The following is a 6,732-nucleotide window of genomic DNA, read 5'->3' as shown; positions in this document are numbered from 1 at the left end:
ATATATTTCTTATATAGATTCCTTTTCTTCCCACCACCATCAAAAGCCTGTACCAAGGTTGAGTAGGAACTATACAAAAGAAATTAAAAAACAATAATGTAAGTTAAGTAAGTCTCTAGAAGGAGAAAATAAAGATAGGAGATTATGAAGAGAACAGGCTTCTTTGTGAAACTTCCAAGGTGCAGCACTATATTTAAGGTCACAGAATAGGATGGAATAAGGTGGAAACATACTTTAAGCTTGGGGGGGGGGAGGTGCAGGAGAAGTAGAGAAAGGCATTTTAAAACGATATACTTTTAAATTAAATTCTTGATAAGAACATCATATCCTAAAGAAACTCCAACACTGTATGTGTATGTGTATGTATGTACATATATTCAAACTTTAAAACCTATCAAACTTTTCTTAAAAAAAAAAAGTATCTGGGCAATGAAACCAAATAAGATGCTTATCCCTATGGACAAAAAAAGAATGTCCCCATACTTTTTACACTTTGCCTTTATATAAAAGACTGGGAGTTTCAAGGCTATTCAGAAGCCTGTCTCACTGTGGCATTCTGCCCATGGGACTTACAGGGCATGTTCTCAATTTGTTTTTATTTTTAGTTACATCTGCTAATGCAGTTTGAAAAATACCAGTCCTCTCTCAACCAGGGCAATTTTTCCCACAAGTTTTTCTAAAGCCGTAATTGTCATTGCCTGTCCTTATGAGCTGTCAAATGGCAAACTCATCGTCCCGTGCTCAATGCAGAACTAAATTTGTGTTTATTTTCAGCTCTTCAATCCTGACTACCTGTAATTTAGTATCTTGTCATTTAAGCACTGTGGTTGTGTGTTTTCTACATTGACAAACTGGTCCTCCTCAGCTTAAGGCCTCAAATTCTCTTCACTTTGTTCTTAACTCTCCAGTCTTAGAAATCAGAGAGAGAAGGAAACAAAAAAAATGCTCATAATTTAAATAACGGCAAAAAAAAAATAGCAATCTCAGAAATTCATTATTTTAAAAAGACTGATAGCAAAGAGAGAGGGAAGACTTATCTCACTTTAACAGTAGAATCAGAGCTTATATTTAAAAGCAAAATGGGTCCTCAGAGGGCCATTCAGTCCAATCCTTTCATTTTACAGATGAGGAAACTAAAGCCTAGGGATATAAAAAAAAAAACAAATTTTTGAAATTAAAAAAATAAAAATTAGGATTCGAACTCAGTTCCAGTGACTGGAGAAACCCTGTTTTTTGCACTGTCACACGACCCCTTGTTGGTCCTTTCATCACAATAAACTCACAGTCAACTGAAGACACACTTGGATTTGTTTTCCAATAGAGATGAAATTGTTTCCATTGATCTATTCTCTCTTTGCCCTCTCAAGACATGACTTTAGCTCAAAGTTCAATTCAACATAACAAATATTACAAGCTACAAGTTACCAGGTTGGGGATACAGTCTGTGACCCTGGTGCATTGGAAAGAATACTGTTTTAGGAGCCCCAGGTTGTTTCTGAATCATTTTTCAATTGGGTCTGACTCTTTGGGACCTCATTTGGGGTTTTCTTGGCAAAGATACTGCAGTGGTTTGCCATTTCCTTCTCTAGCTCATTTTACAAGTGAGGAAACTGAGGCAGACAGGGTTAAGTGACTTGCCCAGGGTCACAGAGCTACTAGGTGTCTGAGGCTGGATTTGAACTCAGGAAGATGAGTATTCCTAACTCCAGGCCTGGCATTTTACCCACTGCACCACCCAGCTGTCCCAGAGTTCCAGGACTACATTCCGATTCCAGCTCTGCCATAACCTAACTTTGGGAAAGTTATTTCACCTACAAAAAGAAGGGGTTGGACTAGAAAACTTCTAAGATTCCTTACAGCTCTAAATCTATGATCTTGTGACTACAGGTGTGCAAAGTATGTAATAGAGCAAAGCTAACTGGATCATACCAGGACTGAAACCATGACCCAACATGCCTCGCCAGCATGATGTTCTAACCAAATGAGCCAACCATCCATGGATACTTTTTCTAACTATTATTCATTGTACTCTGGGTCTTGTCACCTGACAGTGAGGTTCAAGAAGAGTGAAGGGAAAATACTTGACTGAAAGCATCCATATTTTGCATTTAAAGAACCTTTATTATTTTGCATCAGTACTAGGGACACACAGAAAACGCGATGTTCATATTTATTTTCCAGCAAAAGGTGAGGCAGTGTATACTTTACATTCTGAGAACTCCATAGTTACCTCTGATCACTAATAGTAATTTAAATATTTTGGTTTTTAAATAATCAGGGATAAAGCAAGGTGTTCTAAAGCTCTGGCACAAATACACTTATTTTGTAAAAATTAATAAATAACCAGGACTTCCCAATAACACCAACCCCCAAGATGGTATTTCATGAAATACCATCACTGAGGTTAAATGCACTCAAAGCTGACATAAATGTGAAAGTCTTTTATTTTAGCTTGGCATGCACTGGTCCCAATGTAGCAGCCAATTCCAGAAACCACAAAAGCTATGGATTGAAATAATGAAGTTGTAAAAGATGCTGGAGAATCAGAAGGGAGAGCAGCACTGCCAGATCTGGAGAGGAAAGAGATAGGCAAAGTAAGAGCAGATTATGCTCATGGGACACATTAAGACACTAACTTCACAATGAGAAAAACTGCAAATGCAGCATCAGATTCACAAGATCTACTGCCAGCAGATAACCTTAACTCTCACCTATCTAAACCTCTCATTTTATTGATGAGGAAAATGCAATCTGGAGAAGTTAAGTGATCTTCCCAGGTCAGACTTTAGTGACAGTCAGCTTTTGAACTCACATAGGACCTCTGATTTTACACATAGTGTTATTTCTGCTACAATGAATTAATGAAAAGATCATAGGTGGAGAGCTGTAAACAGCCTTAGAAATAATCTTCAACATTCAACAGGGATTTTTCAGAAGCACTTACTATGTAAGTTCCAGGGACCATAACAGGTGCTGAGGCTACAAAGATAAAATGAAACAGACATCTACAGTATTCTACTGTAGATCACTGGTCCAAACACCTCAATTTACACATTAGGGAACCAGAAAGACAAAAACAAACTACTATGTTTTAGAGGGGGAAAGGAGAAGTGATAGATTTATCAGGGAAGGCTTCATGGAGTAGTAACTTTTGAAAAAAGAGGACTAGGAATTCAACAGATGAAGAAGGGAAAGGAGGCTATTTCAGTCATAGAAAATACAATAATTTGTTATTATTTGGTCTGACTCTTCATAACCCCATTAACCATACTGTCCAGGTTTTCTTGGTAGATTCTGGAGTGATTTGCCATTTCCTTCTCCAGTAAATCAAGGCAGAGGTTAAGAGACTTGTCTAAGGTCACACAGCTAGTAAAATGCCTGAGGCTAGTTTTGAACTCAGGTTGTATTGATCAGTATAGCTCAACACTTAGCACAGTGCCAGACTTATAGCAGGCACTTAATAAGTGTTTATTGAATTGAACTGAATTAAATTTGGCTGGAAATACCTACTATTTAACTTGATTCTATTAAGGATTAATAAAGAACTTTTTAAATAATTAAGTCTATAGCCTCTCTGCTCTTACTGGTGATAATTAGAGAATAGTAGAAGATGAATTAATGAAATACAAATAATTTCCCTATTTTAGCCAACAGATCAAGGATGGTTCATCTTACACATTTTTGAATGTTGGAGTTTAGGGAATGGCCCTTTTTATAAATGAGGAAACTGAGTTAAGCAACAGTAATGGCAAGAATTTACCAGTATCACTGATGAAAGTTACATAATATTATTCATTTCTCATCCCTTCCCACTGCCTCCCACATAACTGTGATTCTCAATGTGGAATTATTGCTGGTTAGAACTCTCATTGTGACAATTTCAGGCTTTTCAAAGGGCAGAAGACAACTTTTAATCACAGCATCAATACAATGAATAATGTCCTGTTCACTTCAAGGGTCACCAGTAGAGTTCTGTAGGTTAGCAATATTCCAGACAGATTTTGTATCAATCTCATCACACTTTTGCAAGGTTTTACTTTCAAAATTTCTACTATTAGTACCAGCCTTTTGCCATTTTACCTCCATCCCCCATCTTTTAAGAGGTACTAAAGGACAGAGAAGTGTATGAGAGGGTATGATAGGAATGACTTCCATTCTCATCCTTTATGTACTGGATTACCCATACAGAAACAGTCCAATCTGTGAGTTAACCAGTAAGGTGCTATTTCTCCCTACATAAGACTCCCTATATTTCTCCTATTTCTCCCTAATAAGACAAAGTCTTATTGAAAATTATACTTTCTGGGAATCTGTGAAGAGATATGAGAAGACACCCCCCAAATTGTGGAGGTAGGAGCTCCTGGGTAATAGGTATTACCCATTACACATGTTTTTGGACTTTCTCCATGCATCAATCAGTAATAACTTTTTACTTCTCCCTAAAAAATAAATACCGTTTGTCAAAAGGGATGGCTCTTAAGGAAAGAAAGAGGTACATATGATACTGTGGTGATGGAAGAAACAGAAAGTATTAAGATTTTTTTTTTCAAAGTACATTCCTTGAAATTAAGAATATAGATAAATCTGCCCTGTTTGACAAGCATGCCTCTGGCTTCTGCTCTTCTCCTTCCCTTCTCTTGGACAGTGTGATATTCAGCAAATATGTTGGATTTGGAGAATGTCAGGGAACCTAGGTTCAAACTACCCAAACTTGCCTCTCACATAAAATGATGGGGACAGATTAGATGATTTATAAGGACTCCTCCAATTTTAAATCTATGTCCTTGCTTTAACTCCCCAGATGTCCTAACAACCCCCCACCTCCTCCAATGCCATTGTTTAATTATGCCTTTTCAAGCAGGTGGACAGCACTGGAAACTTGTTTGCTGACTGAGAACAGTTCCTGGAAAGATCATTGAATTTCCTGCGGATTCCAACTATTTCCAAAGGTAAAAGATAAATTGGATTCCCCAATTCTAATCTTCAACCCACTCCGCAGGAAAGGGGCTGTAACGCCTTCCTCAAACCCATGAGCTTTTTTTCTACGCCGTTTTCTTTTTTAATTATACAAAATGAACTTTTTTACTTGAATCGATGAGGGGGAGCTCTGTGCTCTTCTATAATCTGAATATCAGCTCACTTTCATATGCCGATTCAAGGTTTTTCCAAGCACTCTCAAATCACCTTTGTAATTATCAAAAGAGCAGGCATTTAAAGGGGGTTTTGGATGCCACCAAAATCCCAGGATAAGGAAAAGATCAATTCTTGCCATCTCAAACCTCTTTGCTGGGGAAAGCAGAAGAGATCTCTGACAACAGCCAGAAACCTCACTTGGGCGCCCTGAACATCAAAATGTTTAACTCCTACCCAAGAAGCCTAGAAATGCGCCCTGTAACTACTTCCTTGTCCCAGTTTTCTACTGCCAAAGAAATCCTGTGATTTCTTGACTCTAAGACTTGTCAGTTTCCTTCCCCCCAGAAGCTTGTAGCCCTTATTGTCCTGTTACAAGTCAACATCGCCCTTTAAAAAAAAAATCATGGTCTATATCCTCAGAAGCACAAGCAACGCCGGCTTCCCAGGGCAGCACGTGCAACTGGGCACTGCCCAGCTTTCCTGACTCAGGATGTGTGACCCAGTGTGAATTTCGGTGCAGCTGATGCTTACTAATAGCTGCTAACTGCTTGTTGAGCTTTGCAAAGTGCTTTACGTCCATTACGTAGTTTGGTAAAGCAAGGGTGCAGCATGCATGGGGTAGTCGAGAAAAGGGCAGCGGGGTCACCCCCCCAACTACGGTTCCCTTGGGACTGGGCTGGGAAGCTTGGAAAGACTGCCGAGGTGCGACCACCAAGGGCGGGAACGTGCTGGGGGGAGGGGGAAGAGCAGGGGAGAACGGAGGTAAGCGCCCCCTGGCGGCGGGGTGGGCTCCGCCGCCTACCCCGGGCTCGCTCGGGCTTGACTCAGAGAGGAGGCTCAGCTCCTCCGAGCGTCACTCCGCCGGTGGCTTCTCTAGGCTCCCAGTCGCTCAGCTCAAAATTTCACCCTAGACTCCGCCCCTTCACACACACTCATACACACACAAGACTCACAAACACACACATACAGAGGTCGGCTCGCTCCAGCCCATCCCCGGGCTCTACGAATTCTTCCGCGGGTTTGGCGGCGGCAGCAGGCGAGGCTGCTCCACTGGCCGCAGCCGCCGTCGCCGCTGCCGCCCGAGCTCGGCCACTCCATAGTTGGGGGAGCGGCGGGGGTGGGCTGGAGGACGGCGCGGAGTGGGGCCAGCCGGCGAGCGGACGACCGGACCGTTCCACTTCGCGCTCCCCCCTCCCACCCGCCTTCCCTTTCCCCGGGCCTGATGGAGGAGCCTCCTCGCACTCGCGTTCCGCGCTTTCGGGCCCCCCCCCTCCCCACCCCCTCTACCCCGGCGCGTGCTCCTCAGTACGCCATGTAGCCGAGTTCTGAATAGGCACAAAGGGAGACGCCGCACAATGGGGCGAAACGGACCGCGCGAGGAGCTGCAGCAGTAGTTGTAGTAGAGCCCGCGCGCCCGTCTCACTTCTTCCCCGGGTGCAGCGCTGCTCCCGCCACTACGGGTGGGGAGAGGTGGGAGCTTCTCCCGTGTGCACCCGGCAAACGCACTTAGACACCCCCCCCCCTTCCTTTCCCGTCCCCTCCCCTACTCCCGCCCCCACCCCCGGCATGGATGTTGCAGCCACTTCTCCCAGACGCCCC

At 42.6% G+C, this 6,732-nt stretch overlaps 1 protein-coding gene across 1 annotated transcript in view; it reads right to left on the bottom strand.

Annotated features, from left to right (window-relative positions):
* Window positions 1-6,234, bottom strand: part of BEND3 (BEN domain containing 3) — a 73,994-nt gene extending 67,760 nt beyond the window's left edge. Inside the window, exon 1 of the mRNA XM_069077112.1 lies at window positions 6,101-6,234. The gene's annotated coding sequence lies outside the window, so the exon portion shown is untranslated. The remainder of the gene's footprint in view (window positions 1-6,100) is intronic.
* Between the last annotated feature and the right edge of the window lie 498 nt (window positions 6,235-6,732).

The sequence above is a fragment of the Petaurus breviceps genome, unplaced genomic scaffold (genome assembly GCF_028583685.1).
Source record: "Petaurus breviceps papuanus isolate PSGF00001 unplaced genomic scaffold, PetGlider_PUasm1.0 90977, whole genome shotgun sequence".
NCBI lineage: Eukaryota > Metazoa > Chordata > Mammalia > Diprotodontia > Petauridae > Petaurus > Petaurus breviceps.
This window is presented reverse-complemented; position numbering and strand designations above follow the sequence as displayed.